This window comes from Athene cunicularia (genome assembly GCF_003259725.1).
Source record: "Athene cunicularia isolate RWA chromosome 1 unlocalized genomic scaffold, athCun1 chr1_part1, whole genome shotgun sequence".
In the NCBI taxonomy this organism is placed as follows: domain Eukaryota; kingdom Metazoa; phylum Chordata; class Aves; order Strigiformes; family Strigidae; genus Athene; species Athene cunicularia.
Window position 1 is genome coordinate 79,244,429 of NW_020799091.1, and position 8,955 is coordinate 79,253,383.

General features: G+C 40.3%; 1 long non-coding RNA gene across 1 annotated transcript in view; it reads left to right on the forward strand.

The window, feature by feature from the left end:
- LOC113485130 overlaps positions 1-7,014 on the forward strand; it is a 25,837-nt gene extending 18,823 nt beyond the window's left edge. Inside the window, exon 3 of the long non-coding RNA XR_003399361.1 lies at positions 7,000-7,014. This is a non-coding gene — a long non-coding RNA (uncharacterized LOC113485130). The remainder of the gene's footprint in view (positions 1-6,999) is intronic.
- Positions 7,015-8,955: the final 1,941 nt, after the last annotated feature.

Here is an 8,955-nt window from a genome sequence, read left to right on the forward strand (position 1 = left end):
GGGGGGGGGGGGGGAGAGAGAAAAAAGACATAAAAAAAGCTCTTCTGCTATTTCCCTTTCAGTTTCACTCCCAAAATGGATGGAGGGAGCCAGCTCAGCCAGACTCGCTCAGAAGCTCAGTGTGACAAGGTCATGCAGAGGTGGTGAATGAACATACAGTGAATTCAGTACAGCGCTGCTGGCTGCTGCCAGATTCTGAAGGAGTCACACAAGCAGAGAAAATGAAGAAAGCAGAACTTTTTGCTTAGAAATGGAAAGAAGTGAAACTATTTGTGTTTGGTATTTCATACCTTGGTATTTTTAAGTTTGTTGCTATTTTTAAGCATCACTGTACTTTCAAATCCAGTCTGGCATTAATGTTAGAAAACTAAGAAGCAAATGAGAACAGTTGTGCTGGCAACTATATAAACAGAGTGACAGACATGCCAGAAATTTTTCTGTGGGTAGAGGAAGAATTTGGCAGGTATGCAAAGAAAAAGAAAATGTGACAGTTAGGAATGTGTGAGAAGGCTTGGAGAAGAAGGGGGATCAGCAAGGAGTGGCATCCATGAGAAAAGATAAACTGTGTTCTATTTTATTTTGCACTAAAACACACACATATATGCACATGAACATGCACACATCACATGGCATGTTGATAGTTTGTTATGTTGAAACTTTTGGCTTTTGATAGCCTGAAGAATGTATATTGTGACCTTTAAATTAAACTCAGGATTTGCTCCTTTTCTCATGGAGCTACAAGATGTAAAGAAGCATGTTCCAGGACAAGTAGATACCAATTGATCCTGAAATAATTGTACAAAACAGAAGTGAAGACAAAAATATGTGCTTTTAAAAAAAAAAAAAAAAAGTTCTGAAGTTCACACCAAGCATCACCTAATATTCAAACAGGTGTGAGTAGACTGGGGTAAGATGATGCGCTCCGTATCCTGCCCTGGGAATCACTTACTGCCTTCGCAAGATGAAATATTCCCTCTAAGAATTAAACACTATTTTCTGACATATTAATCTGTTTTTTTCCTGCATCAGAAACTGCCTGGATGACACCATGAGGCAGGTGTACTAATTTTAACTGCAACTTCCATCAGGATGTGGAGCCTTTCAAGGATCTCACCAGCAGCAAGCTGTCTGCCTGAGAGCACATTTCCCCCCTGTAGCTGGATAGAGAACACAGGAATATGTTTAAGCATTTGCCTTCATATTCTACCAGCTCAGAGGTTTCAAGTATTTTGTAACAGAACAACTCATTTCCTCTTTCTTTCAAACGCTTCATTCCCTGCACTGCCACATACAGAGGAGAAAGTGCATTGTCCTGTGAGTAAGCTTTAAAATATGGATTAGGGAAGAATGTAAGCAAATATCTGTTGCTTCATCTGCCTTAATTATTGGCATCTGTTAATAAGATCCTTATTCACACTGTGTACATTTCTAATCTTTCTGTTATCCATATAAGCATTATAATACGAAGTAAACAGGTTTACATGCCGCAGAATTTTGGGGCAGCCTTTCTCAGGAGCAGCCACTCCTGTGGTTATTCAGTGTCCTGTGGCGGCTGCATGGCAGCAGCAGCCTTCAAGCCACCTTGACCAGGAGGTTCAGTACCTTGGCTGAGGAGCAGTCATGACAGACATCACAGAGAGCCTTCCCTCACAAAAAGAGGGCTGAAATTTGGTCCCACCTTTGGACCTCAGTGTCACAATCTCCCTCCTGGTCTCTGATCCTTGCCACATGCTGGTATTTTAATCTCCATCCAAATAGAAAGGAGAAGACAATCCTTTAACCTAACTCAGAGATCTATTTGTGCCTAAAAATCATGGTCATTGCATCGACCCTAACACTCCTCCCTTGTCTTTGCTGAAAGACCTGATGGTGCCAGGGTGACGCTGTGGTGGGACACAAGCCCATCGCTGTGGACAGCTGCCGTGAGTGGAGCGAGGGGTGACCAGCAGCTGCGGTCACGGAGATGCAAGGGCTCGCAGAGACAAGGGCAGGTGAGGGGTGGGGAGTGTGGCTGTGTGCTGGGCTCAGCTGGGCTGCCAATCAGCAGGGAAGGCTTTATTTATTCCAGACCTTAGCAACGGGGCCACAGAAAATGGACACAAGATCCTAGTCCACTTCTGTGAGTACTGAGGGTTTAGGCTAGTTTGGGATCAGAGATGATATGTGACAGAAAAAGTTATTTTATTAAAAATGGAACAGAACAGAGCTTGTACTGAAAGGCTGCATGGAAAATCCTGTGGGGTAGCAGAGCTCTCTTCTGGCTCCTAATGCAGATTTTTTTTTTTTTTTTTTTTTTTTTCATGCTAAAAGGAGAATTATCCTTATAATTCTTCAGTAGCAGAATTATCAATATTTGTTGAGCCACCACCCCTCCTGAATGTCTGCAAAGAACTAGGTATAAGGCTTAAAGAAGTATTTCCATTCAAGGATTGTTACCATGAAGATAAAATATGTGGCTCTTCATTTCACAAGAAAGGCTTCCATTAACATCACTGTGGCATACGTGGGAAGAGGATGTTTGGGACAGGGGATCAACATTAGCTCCATTGATTTATTTGTGAAACTTGTACTCCTTTCCACTGAGCAATACTGCACAGACTGTGACACAGGCCCACACCCTAAGTTTCATTCTTCCTTCTGTGAGGTTGATAGCTAAAACTATCAGATGATAACATGATCCTTCCTCCCTACTGTATCCAGAGACCTTAGTGAGCCCAGTGATTAACCTGGAAAATGCAGAAACAAGCAGGAGTCTTAAGATCTTCGTATAACCTGTTCCATGTGGGAGCCTTGTTGCTCAGTCAACAGATCCCAGGTCAAGTTATCAGATCTGCTTAGTGTCTGCTTTAATGGGAATTAAGTACCCAAATATGAGAATCTGGGTAATTAAGTGGCTACAAAAGATGGGATTAATCTCACCTGATGTTAGTTATTGAAAAGTTAAGCCGCTACTGTAAGGTAGTCCTTTTATACTATCCTACAGTCAACAGGATGGCAGACAGGGGAAACTCTAGGGAGTGATTCATTTCCCTTATCCTCAACCTCTGTCCTTGGATGGGATGAATCACCCAAGAGATGCTGTTGCACTGAATGTGGGAAGAGCCCGGGCCGCAGCTGCAGACTGACTTTAGGTAGGATGACTCGCACCCTCTGTGATTGCTTTCAACAGCAGTTAGGGCAACGAGGGAGTGTCCATTATTTCTGCAAGTAGACTAATCTTCCTAAGCTACTTCTTTTTTTTTTTTTTTTTTTTTTTTTTTTTTTAAAAAAAAAAAAAAAAAAAAAGACTGTGTCCTCCAAGCTACTAATAAAAATCCCTCTCTCAAAACACCTCTTACCTTGGTAGAGAACCAACTGCTGATTCTTCCTCTCAGTGGACACATTTCATATGGATTTCCCATCCTAGCCATATTTCCTCAGTTTTCTTACACAAACATGAAACAGGAGCGGTCTCAGGGGCCCTAGTTGGAGTCAGGATATTTTACACCTATTACTTTCCCCTTATCCAAAGAAAGAAATTGTGTTGCCTTGAATCCCTGTTGACAGTTCTTCATCATGACATTATCTTTCAGATATTTTTTTCTGAGGTTTGAAGTAAGGCTGTCAAGTGTTTTTCTGTATTCCACCATTCAAAAATGGGTATGGTCTTTGACTTTTACTGCTTTTTAGAGACCTCTCTTGTCTTTTCCACACTCTTTGAAGAACACCTTATGCGTAAGTTATTACTTTGATTTGATCTATAAATATTTTAAGTCAAATTTCATCAGAATGATTCATCTTAAATACATTTATCTCAGCCACACTGTTTAACCCAATCTTCCCTTTGCCTGAACTCCATTCCTGACTTCATCTGTCTAAATTAATGTGATAAGGTACTTGCCACACTTTACCTTTTGGTACCCAAAGGCATAAGGTGTTTTTTCATTTAGCTTAAAATTTCTTAGAGGAGCTTAAGTTTTAGCCACTCATATTTGCTCAGAAGATTATGTTTCATGAATGTGGCTACTTACTGCTCTGTCACACTCCGTGTTAAAGCAAACAGCCTCACCAACCAAATGAGAGAGTGGTAGGGAATAAGACTAACAACCTTGTGAGAAAAATCCTAGGAGATACAGCAATTATCTGGGAAACAGGAGATCCTGTGATTTCAAGCCATGCCCCTTCTTGCACCTTGTGTTAATCCTTGCACTCATGCATGTGCAGTGTTTCCATTCCACCATGGTCTGGATGAGGGGTACACATCAGGTTTAAAATGCTCTCCTGGGGTGTTAGAGTTAAGTTTTAATCCTACAGGGGCTGAGTAGGTCCATCTACCTGGAGGCTGCCACTTCTTTGGAAAGCACAGTGCAAAGAGCAGGCACCAGCACATGTTGCACCTCTGCACTGCAAAGGGCGAGGGGACATTGCAAGTGGGGGACAGGGATGCTCAGCATTCCCCTGAGCACCTGTGGAAGGGGTGGGGGAATATACCACCTGTGGGAAATGTCCACAGTCAAAACCAGGAAACACAATTATAAGCAGACTACATCTTCCCCTGTAGGCTTCCTGAGCCGCCCATCTCAGGCTTTAGGACAAGCATGGCAGCAACATTAAGGTAGACCTGGTTTTTGGTCTGCTCTCCAGGCTGCATACTCAAATGTTTAGTGAAGCATTGCGTATGTTGGACATCTGAATTACAACAGACTGGATTTTGTCCATCTAATGCTGCTGATGTATTTGTAAAATCTCAGAGGAATATTGATATTAAGCAAGAGGAATATTGATATTAAGTACCACAAGAGCACTTCAGTGCATCATTTGAAAAGGGGCAGGTTTGTATAAACTATTTAAGATGCTGAGAGAAAAAATATCCTAAATTTCCATTTATACCAAGTCATTTTACAGTGCTTCTTGAATTCTTGCCCCAAGAAAGGCTTGGGCCAAGAATTTGTGTCAGAAAATAATTAATCCATTCTCTGAGGGTAGCTGATCAGTCTCACTTTACCCTTTCTCCATTACCAGCACCTTTGATATCTTTCATTTCTTTCCTTTGCCCATTAATTGAAAACATACAGTAACTTTCTCTCCCAAGACAGTTGTGACTATAAGTGTCAAAAGCAGTCTCTGACCCCCTCATCTCAGCTGATACCAAACCCCCTCAGCTCTCCTTCTAGTCCGGTGGCCACAAATTTGACCTATTTTGGCACCAAACCACAGGACAAAGGTGAATGCTTATGGAATACTATTATCCATAATTATCCATAGTGTATCTTTGCTTGTGCAAAAGAAATAATGAAAGGTTTTAAGGTTTTAAATTCAAGGTGAGTTACTATGGCTGCTGGTTGCAGGTGGGCACTGCCTAAATCAATAAGCATAAATGACTTCTTATGCTGCCTGACTTTTCATGTCATCTTCCCTGATTTCAAAATGGACTCTGGATGTCAGAAAGAGGATTCACAGATTCAATAGCTGAAATAAAAAGAGAAGTTCCATATGTGACTTCTTGGTCTGTGGCTAGTTCTAGATATAAAAGTCTAATCCAAATGCTGATCTCCAAAAAAGTTGCTGAAAGCATTTTATAATGGCATATAGCTCATTTTAAGCAATTCACTCATAAGTGTATCAATACAACTCATGCACAACTCCACTTGTCCTTCCCTCAGCAAAACAGTATCCCCTGCAAATACCCACTTGCCCACTCTCTATTTCATGGTATTATTTATTTTCTTCCTAATGGTGTTTTGTTTGCTAGTCATAACCACTAAAAGCATGATTTTAGAGCAGGTAAAAACCAAATGCAGATGTATGCAAGGAGAGGACTGGGGAGGGGAGAGGAGAGGAGAGGAGAGGAGAGGAGAGGAGAGAGATAAGACATGGGGTTTTTGATAGTCTGCATCAAGAAATACCACTTGCTTCCTTTTCCTATCTCAATCAGGAGCTCTGCTCTGTTACACTCAGAAAAGAGAAACAATGCACAGGAGTATATGAGGAATAAAATGCAAGCAATAAATCTGAAAATGTCAGCATGCCATTAAATGAATGACCAGTTTATTCTTATCTGGGACATCGAAGCATTCAATAGCAATAATATCATTCTGACTGCACAAGTCCCGGGCGACACTGCAGGTGTGACTGAATGGTGGTCACCATGCTTCACTCCACTCTCTGCCTAGCAAATACGGGCACCACACAGAAAGGCAATCTCAAAAGCCATGACAATTGTCCATCTGAAGGGAACTTCATTGGACTGCACATGGTTACTCTGAAAAGAAGATAAGAGAAAGCATCCTCCTGAAGATTTAATAATGGAATGAATGACACATATGAGAAAAAGAATAACTGGGGATATGTTTATCACTTACCCTCATGCAACAGAAGCAGATCTCCAGTGAGTGGAGCGCCATGCATCTGCAGTTGGTAAAAACATTTTTCACACAACTGAAAATTAACTTTGGGAGTTCTTGTCACAAGATACCGAGGAGAAGAGCTTGGTACGACTAACAAAAAAAAAAAAAGTTATGAAGTAAATGTACAATTATGTTCTTCTGTTCTCCTGAAGGAATATAAAGCCTCATGCTTCACTCCAAAGACTGTCTTTGCATGGATCCTTGCAGTTCTCCCATGTTGATAACCTACCATACTCAGACCTGAATATTTAGCTCCAACATGTTTTTCCCACTGTTTCTAATCTATGGCACTATTTTTGCCTCGCTATCTGAGTTCAGAGTCCCCATAAGAAATCTCTCCCATAAGGCTTTTTTTTTTTTTTTTAGTTAATGATTCTTTTTTATCCTCTGCTCTACTAGCCTTCATAATCTAATGTGTTAGGAAGCAATGTCTTTATATTTTCCAGAAGCAATACTAACACATCATAGAATATTTTTTGAGCACATGTTAAAACTCCAGTTATAATTCAGCCAATGAATCCACACAAACCTTCAATTAAATAAAATGTATGCAGTGCTGTCTACCCACCAAAGTACTTGCCCAGCAGTTGCCTGTAATGTGGATACCTTGCAGATCTGCTTCTTCAGAGCTTTTGGGGTGACTTCAGTATTGCAAATTAAATCGATAACAAGTGAGTGCCTCTCTCTCTGACCGAAGGTTCCCTATTGTTGGGTCCCTCATTCTCACAAAGAACAGGAAACTGAAAAGCCTCAGCATTTCCTCTTGACTGATTCCCTTCACACTCCTTGCTCCTTCTCTCTCCCACTAGGAAGGAAAAAATCCATAAATGCTAGGGTTTCCTCTTTGGCTTTTTTGGTTTTTATTCTTAAAAATGGACAAAACTAGTCTTCAAATTCTTTGTTTCACCTTCAAAATAAATTATCTTATTTTCCAAGTATTGTGTAAACAGCAGCTGTCAGTAAAGGCAGCAAATCCAAAGAAAGTTATTTATGGAGTTGGAAGCCCAGATGTTGTAGATGGTTAGAGGGTGCTGAAGCAATTGTGCTCAATAGTATGGCCTGAAGAAAGATGTTTGACCAAACACCAACAAAATCTTTTGTTTTGTGTTGAAATATTCTATGGATTCATTCAGATGGCAAACAGACTATCCTCTCACTGCTATTTAATAGAGTGGGATTTTTATTTTTCCTTTAACCTCATGTTACTCTATGAGAGGATATATAATTTTAGATTCCTCATATTAGGGAATTTCAGAAAAGGAGTGTACTACGTACTTATTAGCAGCATTCCTGTAATGCCTGGAATCTTTCTGATGTCAGTGTGTTGGAGTTGCAAACACAGAACAAATGATGGGGTTAGACTCACTGCAGTAATTGGAGCAGCTGTTTTACTCATCAGCATGTAACAAATGAAGCTCTTGCTAGGACTCTGCCCAAGCATCAGCAGGAGAGAGTCTCTTTAGACCGATGTAAAGCAATACTCACTAAAATCACCCCACATTTACAGAGTCCTAGTCATTTATTGCCTTGAAGAACTGGATTTGAGATTTTTCAATGTTGTAGAAAAGATGTTGATAGTAGTAAACTGCATGTGGACATCCAGTTTGTGCATGAACCCACTGTAAGGTCTATGTTTCTATTCAGTATCATCTTTTAATGGGTGAAAATTTATGGCAGGGTGGATGTTCCTAGGATGCAGATGGGAGAGTTGAGCAGACTGTGGGCTATGCCTCTGTCATGCAAATGGCAGCTCAGGAGGGATAGGATTCTACAACATGATGAATCTTTTCAGGAAATCCATGTTGACTGAGGAGCCTGAATTTGTCCTCTTAAATAATTTTGCCTATGTCAGTAATCCATCCAAGTAGGACTGAATCTCCATTGCCCTGCTGCTTTGCTTTCTTTTTAGTGGTGTGTAAACTGGATGTGCTACATTAACCATAACTGCCTGGGTAGGATATTTTCCAGCAAGGTAAAAGATGTTAATCTGAAATACCCTCAGGCTAGGAAATATAACTAAAACCATGGAGCCAATATAACAATGTAATATAATACATATACTATACTATTATAATTTTGTATTACATTATAAAATGTAATATTATGCTGCAAGTTTATGTTGTATATCATGTGTATTACATATTGTATATTATATTTTCACTGTATATATAGTAGGTTCATATGTATCTATGTAAAGATTATCATCACCACAACCTCTGGCCACATTTTCAGAGAAACAGTGGAAACAATCGCATTTTCGTGAAGTCAGGCTTCCTAGTGTGTGTTAGCCATGGTCTGACCAGGCACTGAGGGATTCTGAAGTGACTTTGTTTCTAGATCTTTGATAAACTTAGTCAAGAGTGAGGCAATGGGTGCTCAAAGATGCTGTGGCATATGCATCTGTTTCAGGACACGAATGTATCTCTTCTGCTGAAGCTGCCCTTCAGCATCTAGAGCTTATGTTTCCTTGAATACTGATGTCCAACCTGTGCAAAACTACGGCAATCACCAGTAAAAATTTGATCCTTACAATGTATACATATATAATCATATTTCTGCCAAAGAAGCC